This window comes from Pristiophorus japonicus, chromosome 8 (assembly GCF_044704955.1).
Source record: "Pristiophorus japonicus isolate sPriJap1 chromosome 8, sPriJap1.hap1, whole genome shotgun sequence".
Taxonomy (NCBI): Eukaryota; Metazoa; Chordata; class Chondrichthyes; family Pristiophoridae; genus Pristiophorus; species Pristiophorus japonicus.
In genome coordinates, this window is record NC_091984.1 from 176,008,591 (window position 1) to 176,024,067 (window position 15,477).

The 15,477-nt window shown below is 45.9% G+C and overlaps 12 non-coding genes across 12 annotated transcripts; all 12 read right to left on the minus strand.

Annotated features, from left to right (window-relative positions):
* Nucleotides 1–237: 237 nt before the first annotated feature.
* Nucleotides 238–319, minus strand: trnal-cag (transfer RNA leucine (anticodon CAG)). Its single transcript has one exon. It is a non-coding gene; the product is annotated as a tRNA-Leu (tRNA).
* Nucleotides 320–1,292: 973 nt separating this feature from the next.
* On the minus strand, nucleotides 1,293–1,374 carry trnal-cag (transfer RNA leucine (anticodon CAG)). The gene has a single exon. It is a non-coding gene; the product is annotated as a tRNA-Leu (tRNA).
* Nucleotides 1,375–2,346: 972 nt separating this feature from the next.
* Nucleotides 2,347–2,428, minus strand: trnal-cag (transfer RNA leucine (anticodon CAG)). The gene has a single exon. It is a non-coding gene; the product is annotated as a tRNA-Leu (tRNA).
* A 2,025-nt stretch (nucleotides 2,429–4,453) lies between these two features.
* On the minus strand, nucleotides 4,454–4,535 carry trnal-cag (transfer RNA leucine (anticodon CAG)). The gene has a single exon. It is a non-coding gene; the product is annotated as a tRNA-Leu (tRNA).
* Nucleotides 4,536–5,507: 972 nt separating this feature from the next.
* On the minus strand, nucleotides 5,508–5,589 carry trnal-cag (transfer RNA leucine (anticodon CAG)). Its single transcript has one exon. It is a non-coding gene; the product is annotated as a tRNA-Leu (tRNA).
* A 2,025-nt stretch (nucleotides 5,590–7,614) lies between these two features.
* On the minus strand, nucleotides 7,615–7,696 carry trnal-cag (transfer RNA leucine (anticodon CAG)). The gene has a single exon. It is a non-coding gene; the product is annotated as a tRNA-Leu (tRNA).
* Nucleotides 7,697–8,669: 973 nt separating this feature from the next.
* Nucleotides 8,670–8,751, minus strand: trnal-cag (transfer RNA leucine (anticodon CAG)). Its single transcript has one exon. It is a non-coding gene; the product is annotated as a tRNA-Leu (tRNA).
* A 972-nt stretch (nucleotides 8,752–9,723) lies between these two features.
* On the minus strand, nucleotides 9,724–9,805 carry trnal-cag (transfer RNA leucine (anticodon CAG)). The gene has a single exon. It is a non-coding gene; the product is annotated as a tRNA-Leu (tRNA).
* Nucleotides 9,806–11,830: 2,025 nt separating this feature from the next.
* trnal-cag (transfer RNA leucine (anticodon CAG)) lies at nucleotides 11,831–11,912 on the minus strand. Its single transcript has one exon. It is a non-coding gene; the product is annotated as a tRNA-Leu (tRNA).
* Nucleotides 11,913–12,885: 973 nt separating this feature from the next.
* trnal-cag (transfer RNA leucine (anticodon CAG)) lies at nucleotides 12,886–12,967 on the minus strand. The gene has a single exon. It is a non-coding gene; the product is annotated as a tRNA-Leu (tRNA).
* A 973-nt stretch (nucleotides 12,968–13,940) lies between these two features.
* trnal-cag (transfer RNA leucine (anticodon CAG)) lies at nucleotides 13,941–14,022 on the minus strand. Its single transcript has one exon. It is a non-coding gene; the product is annotated as a tRNA-Leu (tRNA).
* Nucleotides 14,023–14,995: 973 nt separating this feature from the next.
* trnal-cag (transfer RNA leucine (anticodon CAG)) lies at nucleotides 14,996–15,077 on the minus strand. Its single transcript has one exon. It is a non-coding gene; the product is annotated as a tRNA-Leu (tRNA).
* Between the last annotated feature and the right edge of the window lie 400 nt (nucleotides 15,078–15,477).

Consider the following 15,477-nt stretch of genomic DNA (forward strand, 5'->3'; position numbering starts at 1 on the left):
CCCACTTCTGACATTTACTTTTTATCCACACAAATGCGGCCAGCGTGCAAAAAGCATGCTCAACTGGCCTTCAATTTTCAACTGGTGACATCAAACACTTCGATGGTATTGCCATTTGCCAACAATCTAAAGGCACCGCTCACAGTCCAACTACTTTTCCACACCAAAATGGCCCCATTGTGAAACAGGTGCCCATGCTTGTGCTGACAGAATGCAAGTGTTACGCAGGGAAAATTCTGGCAGCGGTGGGATTTGAACCCACGCCTCCGAAGAGACTGGAACCTGGATCCAGCGCCTTAGACCGCTCGGCCACGCTACCACTGGAAGCAGTTTCTGTTCTGGAACGAGTGACCGTTGAGTGTAATGTGACTTTGTTATGCGGAAAATAATAATTAAGGCAATTAAAGTGGTAGACAGTGAACTCTCGAGAAACGATTTTGCAACATACCGGTCACAGGAACCTACGTATCCACAGGGCAACAACAGAAATTAGGTGCATGTTGGGACAAACCAGTTACAACATTCATTCAATATTTATTCCTATATCAACATCACTGACAAAAACAGATTATCTGGTCATGAACACATTGCTGTTTGTGGGATCGTGCTGTGTGCATACTGGCTGCGCCATTTCCCACATTACAACAGTGACTCACTTTAAAAATACTTCATTGGCTGTAAAGCGTTTTGGGACATGAAAGGCGCCAACACACTGCAGAAAATTTTACCCGATAGCTGGCAAAATGCGAGCTGTTGTGAGAAATACGTGTGTTGGTTGCATTGCAGGCATGATAAACGTAATGACTGGCGCTGCCTGTTAAGTGATGTCGTAACAATGTACGTGTTGTGTGATTGCACAGGAGGAAGGATTGTGATGCAACTCAGTAAATGTGCAGAATTGGAGTACGCTTTTCTGCAGTTACAGTCGGTTCATTATCAAAATAGCCGAGTGGTTTAAGGTGCCAAACTCAAAGACTGTAACCCTTACCTTACCAAAGGTTGGTGTATTCTGGGACGTGGGTGCCAAGCCCACTTCTAGCGGCGTGGTTTCCAATCCCACTTCTGACATTTACTTTTTATCCACACAAATGCGGCCAGCGTGCAAAAAGCATGCACAACTGGCCCTCAATTTTCAAGTGGTGACATCAAACTCTTCGATGGTATTGCCATTTGCCAACAAACTGAAGGCACCGCTCACAGTCCAACTACTTTTCCACACCAAAATGGCCCCATTGTGAAACAGGTGCCCATGCTTGTGCTGACAGAATGCAAGTGTTACGCAGGGAAAATTCTGGCAGCGGTGGGATTTGAACCCACGCCTCCGAAGAGACTGGAACCTGGATCCAGCGCCTTAGACCGCTCGGCCACGCTACCACTGGAAGCAGCTTCTGTTCTGGAACGAGTGACCGTTGAGTGAAATGTGACTTTGCCATGCGGAAAATAATAATTAAGGCAATTAAAGTGGTAGACAGTAAACTCTCGAGAAACGATTTTGCAACATACCGGTCACAGGAACCTACGTATCCACAGGGCAACAACAGAAATTAGGTGCATGTTGGGACAAACCAGTTACAACATTCATTCAATATTTATTCCTATATCAACATCACTGACAAAAACAGATTATCTGGTCATGAACACATTGCTGTTTGTGGGATCGTGCTGTGTGCATACTGGCTGCGCCATTTCCCACATTACAACAGTGACTCACTTTAAAAATACTTCATTGGCTGTAAAGCGTTTTGGGACATGAAAGGCGCCAACACACTGCAGAAAATTTACCCGATCGCTGGCAAAATGCGAGCTGTTGTGAGAAATACGTGTGTTGGTTGCATTGCAGGCATGATAAACTTAATGACTGGCGCTGCCTGTTAAGTGATGTCGTAACAATGTACGTGTTGTGTGATTGCACAGGAGGAAGGATTGGGATGCAACTCAGTAAATGTGCAGAATTGGAGCACGCTTTTCTGCAGTTACAGTCGGTTCATTGTCAGGGTGGCCGAGTGGTTTAAGGTGCCAAACTCAAAGACTGTAACCCTTACCTTACCAAAGGTTGGTGTATTCTGGGACGTGGGTGCCAAGCCCACTTCTAGCGGCGTGGTTTCCAATCCCACTTCTGACATTTACTTTTTATCCACACAAATGCGGCCAGCGTGCAAAAAGCATGCACAACTGGCCCTCAATTTTCAAGTGGTGACATCAAACTCTTCGATGGTATTGCCATTTGCCAACAAACTGAAGGCACCGCTCACAGTCCAACTACTTTTCCACACCAAAATGGCCCCATTGTGAAACAGGTGCCCATGCTTGTGCTGACAGAATGCAAGTGTTACGCAGGGAAAATTCTGGCAGCGGTGGGATTTGAACCCACGCCTCCGAAGAGACTGGAACCTGGATCCAGCGCCTTAGACCGCTCGGCCACGCTACCACTGGAAGCAGCTTCTGTTCTGGAACGAGTGACCGTTGAGTGAAATGTGACTTTGCCATGCGGAAAATAATAATTAAGGCAATTAAAGTGGTAGACAGTAAACTCTCGAGAAACGATTTTGCAACATACCGGTCACAGGAACCTACGTATCCACAGGGCAACAACAGAAATTAGGTGCATGTTGGGACAAACCAGTTACAACATTCATTCAATATTTATTCCTATATCAACATCACTGACAAAAACAGATTATCTGGTCATGAACACATTGCTGTTTGTGGGATCGTGCTGTGTGCATACTGGCTGCGCCATTTCCCACATTACAACAGTGACTCACTTTAAAAATACTTCATTGGCTGTAAAGCGTTTTGGGACATGAAAGGCGCCAACACACTGCAGAAAATTTACCCGATCGCTGGCAAAATGCGAGCTGTTGTGAGAAATACGTGTGTTGGTTGCATTGCAGGCATGATAAACTTAATGACTGGCGCTGCCTGTTAAGTGATGTCGTAACAATGTACGTGTTGTGTGATTGCACAGGAGGAAGGATTGTGATGCAACTCAGTAAATGTGCAGAATTGGAGCACGCTTTTCTGCAGTTACAGTCGGTTCATTGTCAGGGTGGCCGAGTGGTTTAAGGTGCCAAACTCAAAGACTGTAACCCTTACCTTACCAAAGGTTGGTGTATTCTGGGACGTGGGTGCCAAGCCCACTTCTAGCGGCGTGGTTTCCAATCCCACTTCTGACATTTACTTTTTATCCACACAAATGCGGCCAGCGTGCAAAAAGCATGCACAACTGGCCTTCAATTTTCAAGTGGTGACATCAAACTCTTCGATGGTATTGCCATTTGCCAACAAACTGAAGGCACCACTCACAGTCCAACTACTTTTCCACACCAAAATGGCCCCATTGTGAAACAGGTGCCCATGCTTGTGCTGACAGAATGCAAGTGTTACGCAGGGAAAATTCTGGAGCGGTGGGATTTGAACCCACGCCTCCGAAGAGACTGGAACCTGGATCCAGCGCCTTAGACCGCTCGGCCACGCTACCACTGGACGCAGCTTCTGTTCTGGAACGAGTGACCGTTGAGTGAAATGTGACTTTGCCATGCGGAAAATAATAATTAAGGCAATTAAAGTGGTAGACAGTAAACTCTCGAGAAACGATTTTGCAACATACCGGTCACAGGAACCTACGTATCCACAGGGCAACAACAGAAATTAGGTGCATGTTGGGACAAACCAGTTACAACATTCATTCAATATTTATTCCTATATCAACATCACTGACAAAAACAGATTATCTGGTCATGAACACTTTGCTGTTTGTGGGATCGTGCTGTGTGCATACTGGCTGCGCCATTTCCCACATTACAACAGTGACTCACTTTAAAAATACTTCATTGGCTGTAAAGCGTTTTGGGACATGAAAGGCGCCAACACACTGCAGAAAATTTACCCGATCGCTGGCAAAATGCGAGCTGTTGTGAGAAATACGTGTGTTGGTTGCATTGCAGGCATGATAAACTTAATGACTGGCGCTGCCTGTTAAGTGATGTCGTAACAATGTACGTGTTGTGTGATTGCACAGGAGGAAGGATTGTGATGCAACTCAGTAAATGTGCAGAATTGGAGCACGCTTTTCTGCAGTTACAGTCGGTTCATTGTCAGGGTGGCCGAGTGGTTTAAGGTGCCAAACTCAAAGACTGTAACCCTTACCTTACCAAAGGTTGGTGTATTCTGGGACGTGGGTGCCAAGCCCACTTCGAGCGGCGTGGTTTCCAATCCCACTTCTGACATTTACTTTTTATCGACACAAATGCGGCCAGCGTGCAAAAAGCATGCTCAACTGGCCTTCAATTTTCAAGTGGTGACATCAAACTCTTCGATAGTATTGCCATTTGCCAACAAACTAAAGGCACCGCTCACAGTCCAACTACTTTTCCACACCAAAATGGCCCCATTGTGAAACAGGCGCCCATGCTTGTGCTGACAGAATGCAAGTGTTACGCAGGGAAAATTCTGGCAGCGGTGGGATTTGAACCCACGCCTCCGAAGAGACTGGAACCTGGATCCAGCGCCTTAGACCGCTCGGCCACGCTACCACTGGAAGCAGCTTCTGTTCTGGAACGAGTGACCGTTGAGTGAAATGTGACTTTGCCATGCGGAAAATAATAATTAAGGCAATTAAAGTGGTAGACAGTAAACTCTCGAGAAACGATTTTGCAACATACCGGTCACAGGAACCTACGTATCCACAGGGCAACAACAGAAATTAGGTGCATGTTGGGACAAACCAGTTACAACATTCATTCAATATTTATTCCTATATCAACATCACTGACAAAAACAGATTATCTGGTCATGAACACATTGCTGTTTGTGGGATCGTGCTGTGTGCATACTGGCTGCGCCATTTCCCACATTACAACAGTGACTCACTTTAAAAATACTTCATTGGCTGTAAAGCGTTTTGGGACATGAAAGGCGCCAACACACTGCAGAAAATTTACCCGATCGCTGGCAAAATGCGAGCTGTTGTGAGAAATACGTGTGTTGGTTGCATTGCAGGCATGATAAACTTAATGACTGGCGCTGCCTGTTAAGTGATGTCGTAACAATGTACGTGTTGTGTGATTGCACAGGAGGAAGGATTGGGATGCAACTCAGTAAATGTGCAGAATTGGAGCACGCTTTTCTGCAGTTACAGTCGGTTCATTGTCAGGGTGGCCGAGTGGTTTAAGGTGCCAAACTCAAAGACTGTAACCCTTACCTTACCAAAGGTTGGTGTATTCTGGGACGTGGGTGCCAAGCCCACTTCTAGCGGCGTGGTTTCCAATCCCACTTCTGACATTTACTTTTTATCCACACAAATGCGGCCAGCGTGCAAAAAGCATGCACAACTGGCCCTCAATTTTCAAGTGGTGACATCAAACTCTTCGATGGTATTGCCATTTGCCAACAAACTGAAGGCACCGCTCACAGTCCAACTACTTTTCCACACCAAAATGGCCCCATTGTGAAACAGGTGCCCATGCTTGTGCTGACAGAATGCAAGTGTTACGCAGGGAAAATTCTGGCAGCGGTGGGATTTGAACCCACGCCTCCGAAGAGACTGGAACCTGGATCCAGCGCCTTAGACCGCTCGGCCACGCTACCACTGGAAGCAGCTTCTGTTCTGGAACGAGTGACCGTTGAGTGAAATGTGACTTTGCCATGCGGAAAATAATAATTAAGGCAATTAAAGTGGTAGACAGTAAACTCTCGAGAAACGATTTTGCAACATACCGGTCACAGGAACCTACGTATCCACAGGGCAACAACAGAAATTAGGTGCATGTTGGGACAAACCAGTTACAACATTCATTCAATATTTATTCCTATATCAACATCACTGACAAAAACAGATTATCTGGTCATGAACACATTGCTGTTTGTGGGATCGTGCTGTGTGCATACTGGCTGCGCCATTTCCCACATTACAACAGTGACTCACTTTAAAAATACTTCATTGGCTGTAAAGCGTTTTGGGACATGAAAGGCGCCAACACACTGCAGAAAATTTACCCGATCGCTGGCAAAATGCGAGCTGTTGTGAGAAATACGTGTGTTGGTTGCATTGCAGGCATGATAAACTTAATGACTGGCGCTGCCTGTTAAGTGATGTCGTAACAATGTACGTGTTGTGTGATTGCACAGGAGGAAGGATTGTGATGCAACTCAGTAAATGTGCAGAATTGGAGCACGCTTTTCTGCAGTTACAGTCGGTTCATTGTCAGGGTGGCCGAGTGGTTTAAGGTGCCAAACTCAAAGACTGTAACCCTTACCTTACCAAAGGTTGGTGTATTCTGGGACGTGGGTGCCAAGCCCACTTCTAGCGGCGTGGTTTCCAATCCCACTTCTGACATTTACTTTTTATCCACACAAATGCGGCCAGCGTGCAAAAAGCATGCACAACTGGCCTTCAATTTTCAAGTGGTGACATCAAACTCTTCGATGGTATTGCCATTTGCCAACAAACTGAAGGCACCACTCACAGTCCAACTACTTTTCCACACCAAAATGGCCCCATTGTGAAACAGGTGCCCATGCTTGTGCTGACAGAATGCAAGTGTTACGCAGGGAAAATTCTGGAGCGGTGGGATTTGAACCCACGCCTCCGAAGAGACTGGAACCTGGATCCAGCGCCTTAGACCGCTCGGCCACGCTACCACTGGACGCAGCTTCTGTTCTGGAACGAGTGACCGTTGAGTGAAATGTGACTTTGCCATGCGGAAAATAATAATTAAGGCAATTAAAGTGGTAGACAGTAAACTCTCGAGAAACGATTTTGCAACATACCGGTCACAGGAACCTACGTATCCACAGGGCAACAACAGAAATTAGGTGCATGTTGGGACAAACCAGTTACAACATTCATTCAATATTTATTCCTATATCAACATCACTGACAAAAACAGATTATCTGGTCATGAACACTTTGCTGTTTGTGGGATCGTGCTGTGTGCATACTGGCTGCGCCATTTCCCACATTACAACAGTGACTCACTTTAAAAATACTTCATTGGCTGTAAAGCGTTTTGGGACATGAAAGGCGCCAACACACTGCAGAAAATTTACCCGATCGCTGGCAAAATGCGAGCTGTTGTGAGAAATACGTGTGTTGGTTGCATTGCAGGCATGATAAACTTAATGACTGGCGCTGCCTGTTAAGTGATGTCGTAACAATGTACGTGTTGTGTGATTGCACAGGAGGAAGGATTGTGATGCAACTCAGTAAATGTGCAGAATTGGAGCACGCTTTTCTGCAGTTACAGTCGGTTCATTGTCAGGGTGGCCGAGTGGTTTAAGGTGCCAAACTCAAAGACTGTAACCCTTACCTTACCAAAGGTTGGTGTATTCTGGGACGTGGGTGCCAAGCCCACTTCGAGCGGCGTGGTTTCCAATCCCACTTCTGACATTTACTTTTTATCGACACAAATGCGGCCAGCGTGCAAAAAGCATGCTCAACTGGCCTTCAATTTTCAAGTGGTGACATCAAACTCTTCGATAGTATTGCCATTTGCCAACAAACTAAAGGCACCGCTCACAGTCCAACTACTTTTCCACACCAAAATGGCCCCATTGTGAAACAGGCGCCCATGCTTGTGCTGACAGAATGCAAGTGTTACGCAGGGAAAATTCTGGCAGCGGTGGGATTTGAACCCACGCCTCCGAAGAGACTGGAACCTGGATCCAGCGCCTTAGACCGCTCGGCCACGCTACCACTGGAAGCAGCTTCTGTTCTGGAACGAGTGACAGTTGAGTGAAATGTGACTTTGCCATGCGGAAAATAATAATTAAGGCAATTAAAGTGGTAGACAGTAAACTCTCGAGAAACGATTTTGCAACATACCGGTCACAGGAACCTACGTATCCACAGGGCAACAACAGAAATTAGGTGCATGTTGGGACAAACCAGTTACAACATTCACTCAATATTTATTCCTATATCAACATCACTGACAAAAACAGATTATCTGGTCATGAACACATTGCTGTTTGTGGGATCGTGCTGTGTGCATACTGGCTGCGCCATTTCCCACATTACAACAGTGACTCACTTTAAAAATAATTCATTGGCTGTAAAGCGTTTTGGGACATGAAAGGCGCCAACACACTGCAGAAAATTTTACCCGATAGCTGGCAAAATGCGAGCTGTTGTGAGAAATACGTGTGTTGGTTGCATTGCAGGCATGATAAACTTAATGACTGGCGCTGCCTGTTAAGTGATGTCGTAACAATGTACGTGTTGTGTGATTGCACAGGAGGAAGGATTGTGATGCAACTCAGTAAATGTGCAGAATTGGAGCACGCTTTTCTGCAGTTACAGTCGGTTCATTGTCAGTGTGGCCGAGTGGTTTAAGGTGCCAAACTCAAAGACTGTAACCCTTACCTTACCAAAGGTTGGTGTATTCTGGGACGTGGGTGCCAAGCCCACTTCTAGCGGCGTGGTTTCCAATCCCACTTCTGACATTTACTTTTTATCCACACAAATGCGGCCAGCGTGCAAAAAGCATGCTCAACTGGCCTTCAATTTTCAAGTGGTGACATCAAACTCTTCGATAGTATTGCCATTTGCCAACAAACTAAAGGCACCGCTCACAGTCCAACTACTTTTCCACACCAAAATGGCCCCATTGTGAAACAGGTGCCCATGCTTGTGCTGACAGAATGCAAGTGTTACGCAGGGAAAATTCTGGCAGCGGTGGGATTTGAACCCACGCCTCCGAAGAGACTGGAACCTGGATCCAGCGCCTTAGACCGCTCGGCCACGCTACCACTGGAAGCAGCTTCTGTTCTGGAACGAGTGACCGTTGAGTGAAATGTGACTTTGCCATGCGGAAAATAATAATTAAGGCAATTAAAGTGGTAGACAGTAAACTCTCGAGAAACGATTTTGCAACATACCGGTCACAGGAACCTACGTATCCACAGGGCAACAACAGAAATTAGGTGCATGTTGGGACAAACCAGTTACAACATTCATTCAATATTTATTCCTATATCAACATCACTGACAAAAACAGATTATCTGGTCATGAACACATTGCTGTTTGTGGGATCGTGCTGTGTGCATACTGGCTGCGCCATTTCCCACATTACAACAGTGACTCACTTTAAAAATACTTCATTGGCTGTAAAGCGTTTTGGGACATGAAAGGCGCCAACACACTGCAGAAAATTTACCCGATCGCTGGCAAAATGCGAGCTGTTGTGAGAAATACGTGTGTTGGTTGCATTGCAGGCATGATAAACTTAATGACTGGCGCTGCCTGTTAAGTGATGTCGTAACAATGTACGTGTTGTGTGATTGCACAGGAGGAAGGATTGGGATGCAACTCAGTAAATGTGCAGAATTGGAGCACGCATTTCTGCAGTTACAGTCGGTTCATTGTCAGGGTGGCCGAGTGGTTTAAGGTGCCAAACTCAAAGACTGTAACCCTTACCTTACCAAAGGTTGGTGTATTCTGGGACGTGGGTGCCAAGCCCACTTCTAGCGGCGTGGTTTCCAATCCCACTTCTGACATTTACTTTTTATCCACACAAATGCGGCCAGCGTGCAAAAAGCATGCACAACTGGCCCTCAATTTTCAAGTGGTGACATCAAACTCTTCGATGGTATTGCCATTTGCCAACAAACTGAAGGCACCGCTCACAGTCCAACTACTTTTCCACACCAAAATGGCCCCATTGTGAAACAGGTGCCCATGCTTGTGCTGACAGAATGCAAGTGTTACGCAGGGAAAATTCTGGCAGCGGTGGGATTTGAACCCACGCCTCCGAAGAGACTGGAACCTGGATCCAGCGCCTTAGACCGCTCGGCCACGCTACCACTGGAAGCAGCTTCTGTTCTGGAACGAGTGACCGTTGAGTGAAATGTGACTTTGCCATGCGGAAAATAATAATTAAGGCAATTAAAGTGGTAGACAGTAAACTCTCGAGAAACGATTTTGCAACATACCGGTCACAGGAACCTACGTATCCACAGGGCAACAACAGAAATTAGGTGCATGTTGGGACAAACCAGTTACAACATTCATTCAATATTTATTCCTATATCAACATCACTGACAAAAACAGATTATCTGGTCATGAACACATTGCTGTTTGTGGGATCGTGCTGTGTGCATACTGGCTGCGCCATTTCCCACATTACAACAGTGACTCACTTTAAAAATACTTCATTGGCTGTAAAGCGTTTTGGGACATGAAAGGCGCCAACACACTGCAGAAAATTTACCCGATCGCTGGCAAAATGCGAGCTGTTGTGAGAAATACGTGTGTTGGTTGCATTGCAGGCATGATAAACTTAATGACTGGCGCTGCCTGTTAAGTGATGTCGTAACAATGTACGTGTTGTGTGATTGCACAGGAGGAAGGATTGTGATGCAACTCAGTAAATGTGCAGAATTGGAGCACGCTTTTCTGCAGTTACAGTCGGTTCATTGTCAGGGTGGCCGAGTGGTTTAAGGTGCCAAACTCAAAGACTGTAACCCTTACCTTACCAAAGGTTGGTGTATTCTGGGACGTGGGTGCCAAGCCCACTTCTAGCGGCGTGGTTTCCAATCCCACTTCTGACATTTACTTTTTATCCACACAAATGCGGCCAGCGTGCAAAAAGCATGCACAACTGGCCTTCAATTTTCAAGTGGTGACATCAAACTCTTCGATGGTATTGCCATTTGCCAACAAACTGAAGGCACCACTCACAGTCCAACTACTTTTCCACACCAAAATGGCCCCATTGTGAAACAGGTGCCCATGCTTGTGCTGACAGAATGCAAGTGTTACGCAGGGAAAATTCTGGAGCGGTGGGATTTGAACCCACGCCTCCGAAGAGACTGGAACCTGGATCCAGCGCCTTAGACCGCTCGGCCACGCTACCACTGGACGCAGCTTCTGTTCTGGAACGAGTGACCGTTGAGTGAAATGTGACTTTGCCATGCGGAAAATAATAATTAAGGCAATTAAAGTGGTAGACAGTAAACTCTCGAGAAACGATTTTGCAACATACCGGTCACAGGAACCTACGTATCCACAGGGCAACAACAGAAATTAGGTGCATGTTGGGACAAACCAGTTACAACATTCATTCAATATTTATTCCTATATCAACATCACTGACAAAAACAGATTATCTGGTCATGAACACTTTGCTGTTTGTGGGATCGTGCTGTGTGCATACTGGCTGCGCCATTTCCCACATTACAACAGTGACTCACTTTAAAAATACTTCATTGGCTGTAAAGCGTTTTGGGACATGAAAGGCGCCAACACACTGCAGAAAATTTACCCGATCGCTGGCAAAATGCGAGCTGTTGTGAGAAATACGTGTGTTGGTTGCATTGCAGGCATGATAAACTTAATGACTGGCGCTGCCTGTTAAGTGATGTCGTAACAATGTACGTGTTGTGTGATTGCACAGGAGGAAGGATTGTGATGCAACTCAGTAAATGTGCAGAATTGGAGCACGCTTTTCTGCAGTTACAGTCGGTTCATTGTCAGGGTGGCCGAGTGGTTTAAGGTGCCAAACTCAAAGACTGTAACCCTTACCTTACCAAAGGTTGGTGTATTCTGGGACGTGGGTGCCAAGCCCACTTCGAGCGGCGTGGTTTCCAATCCCACTTCTGACATTTACTTTTTATCGACACAAATGCGGCCAGCGTGCAAAAAGCATGCTCAACTGGCCTTCAATTTTCAAGTGGTGACATCAAACTCTTCGATAGTATTGCCATTTGCCAACAAACTAAAGGCACCGCTCACAGTCCAACTACTTTTCCACACCAAAATGGCCCCATTGTGAAACAGGCGCCCATGCTTGTGCTGACAGAATGCAAGTGTTACGCAGGGAAAATTCTGGCAGCGGTGGGATTTGAACCCACGCCTCCGAAGAGACTGGAACCTGGATCCAGCGCCTTAGACCGCTCGGCCACGCTACCACTGGAAGCAGCTTCTGTTCTGGAACGAGTGACAGTTGAGTGAAATGTGACTTTGCCATGCGGAAAATAATAATTAAGGCAATTAAAGTGGTAGACAGTAAACTCTCGAGAAACGATTTTGCAACATACCGGTCACAGGAACCTACGTATCCACAGGGCAACAACAGAAATTAGGTGCATGTTGGGACAAACCAGTTACAACATTCACTCAATATTTATTCCTATATCAACATCACTGACAAAAACAGATTATCTGGTCATGAACACATTGCTGTTTGTGGGATCGTGCTGTGTGCATACTGGCTGCGCCATTTCCCACATTACAACAGTGACTCACTTTAAAAATACTTCATTGGCTGTAAAGCGTTTTGGGACATGAAAGGCGCCAACACACTGCAGAAAATTTTACCCGATAGCTGGCAAAATGCGAGCTGTTGTGAGAAATACGTGTGTTGGTTGCATTGCAGGCATGATAAACTTAATGACTGGCGCTGCCTGTTAAGTGATGTCGTAACAATGTACGTGTTGTGTGATTGCACAGGAGGAAGGATTGTGATGCAACTCAGTAAATGTGCAGAATTGGAGCACGCTTTTCTGCAGTTACAGTCGGTTCATTGTCAGTGTGGCCGAGTGGTTTAAGGTGCCAAACTCAAAGACTGTAACCCTTACCTTACCAAAGGTTGGTGTATTCTGGGACGTGGGTGCCAAGCCCACTTCTAGCGGCGTGGTTTCCAATCCCACTTCTGACATTTACTTTTTATCCACACAAATGCGGCCAGCGTGCAAAAAGCATGCTCAACTGGCCTTCAATTTTCAAGTGGTGACATCAAACTCTTCGATAGTATTGCCATTTGCCAACAAACTAAAGGCACCGCTCACAGTCCAACTACTTTTCCACACCAAAATGGCCCCATTGTGAAACAGGTGCCCATGCTTGTGCTGACAGAATGCAAGTGTTACGCAGGGAAAATTCTGGCAGCGGTGGGATTTGAACCCACGCCTCCGAAGAGACTGGAACCTGGATCCAGCGCCTTAGACCGCTCGGCCACGCTACCATTGGAAGCAGCTTCTGTTCTGGAACGAGTGACCGTTGAGTCAAATGTGACTTTGCCATGCGGAAAATAATAATTAAGGCAATTAAAGTGGTAGACAGTAAACTCTCGAGAAACGATTTTGCAACATACCGGTCACAGGAACCTACGTATCCACAGGGCAACAACAGAAATTAGGTGCATGTTGGGACAAACCAGTTACAACATTCACTCAATATTTATTCCTATATCAACATCACTGACAAAAACAGATTATCTGGTCATGAACACATTGCTGTTTGTGGGATCGTGCTGTGTGCATACTGGCTGCGCCATTTCCCACATTACAACAGTGACTCACTTTAAAAATACTTCATTGGCTGTAAAGCGTTTTGGGACATGAAAGGCGCCAACACACTGCAGAAAATTTTACCCGATAGCTGGCAAAATGCGAGCTGTTGTGAGAAATACGTGTGTTGGTTGCATTGCAGGCATGATAAACTTAATGACTGGCGCTGCCTGTTAAGTGATGTCGTAACAATGTACGTGTTGTGTGATTGCACAGGAGGAAGGATTGTGATGCAACTCAGTAAATGTGCAGAATTGGAGCACGCTTTTCTGCAGTTACAGTCGGTTCATTGTCAGTGTGGCCGAGTGGTTTAAGGTGCCAAACTCAAAGACTGTAACCCTTACCTTACCAAAGGTTGGTGTATTCTGGGACGTGGGTGCCAAGCCCACTTCTAGCGGCGTGGTTTCCAATCCCACTTCTGACATTTACTTTTTATCCACACAAATGCGGCCAGCGTGCAAAAAGCATGCTCAACTGGCCTTCAATTTTCAAGTGGTGACATCAAACTCTTCGATAGTATTGCCATTTGCCAACAAACTAAAGGCACCGCTCACAGTCCAACTACTTTTCCACACCAAAATGGCCCCATTGTGAAACAGGCGCCCATGCTTGTGCTGACAGAATGCAAGTGTTACGCAGGGAAAATTCTGGCAGCGGTGGGATTTGAACCCACGCCTCCGAAGAGACTGGAACCTGGATCCAGCGCCTTAGACCGCTCGGCCACGCTACCACTGGAAGCAGCTTCTGTTCTGGAACGAGTGACAGTTGAGTGAAATGTGACTTTGCCATGCGGAAAATAATAATTAAGGCAATTAAAGTGGTAGACAGTAAACTCTCGAGAAACGATTTTGCAACATACCGGTCACAGGAACCTACGTATCCACAGGGCAACAACAGAAATTAGGTGCATGTTGGGACAAACCAGTTACAACATTCACTCAATATTTATTCCTATATCAACATCACTGACAAAAACAGATTATCTGGTCATGAACACATTGCTGTTTGTGGGATCGTGCTGTGTGCATACTGGCTGCGCCATTTCCCACATTACAACAGTGACTCACTTTAAAAATACTTCATTGGCTGTAAAGCGTTTTGGGACATGAAAGGCGCCAACACACTGCAGAAAATTTTACCCGATAGCTGGCAAAATGCGAGCTGTTGTGAGAAATACGTGTGTTGGTTGCATTGCAGGCATGATAAACTTAATGACTGGCGCTGCCTGTTAAGTGATGTCGTAACAATGTACGTGTTGTGTGATTGCACAGGAGGAAGGATTGTGATGCAACTCAGTAAATGTGCAGAATTGGAGCACGCTTTTCTGCAGTTACAGTCGGTTCATTGTCAGTGTGGCCGAGTGGTTTAAGGTGCCAAACTCAAAGACTGTAACCCTTACCTTACCAAAGGTTGGTGTATTCTGGGACGTGGGTGCCAAGCCCACTTCTAGCGGCGTGGTTTCCAATCCCACTTCTGACATTTACTTTTTATCCACACAAATGCGGCCAGCGTGCAAAAAGCATGCTCAACTGGCCTTCAATTTTCAAGTGGTGACATCAAACTCTTCGATAGTATTGCCATTTGCCAACAAACTAAAGGCACCGCTCACAGTCCAACTACTTTTCCACACCAAAATGGCCCCATTGTGAAACAGGTGCCCATGCTTGTGCTGACAGAATGCAAGTGTTACGCAGGGAAAATTCTGGCAGCGGTGGGATTTGAACCCACGCCTCCGAAGAGACTGGAACCTGGATCCAGCGCCTTAGACCGCTCGGCCACGCTACCATTGGAAGCAGCTTCTGTTCTGGAACGAGTGACCGTTGAGTCAAATGTGACTTTGCCATGCGGAAAATAATAATTAAGGCAATTAAAGTGGTAGACAGTAAACTCTCGAGAAACGATTTTGCAACATACCGGTCACAGGAACCTACGTATCCACAGGGCAACAACAGAAATTAGGTGCATGTTGGGACAAACCAGTTACAACATTCACTCAATATTTATTCCTATATCAACATCACTGACAAAAACAGATTATCTGGTCATGAACACATTGCTGTTTGTGGGATCGTGCTGTGTGCATACTGGCTGCGCCATTTCCCACATTACAACAGTGACTCACTTTAAAAATACTTCATTGGCTGTAAAGCGTTTTGGGACATGAAAGGCGCCAACACACTGCAGA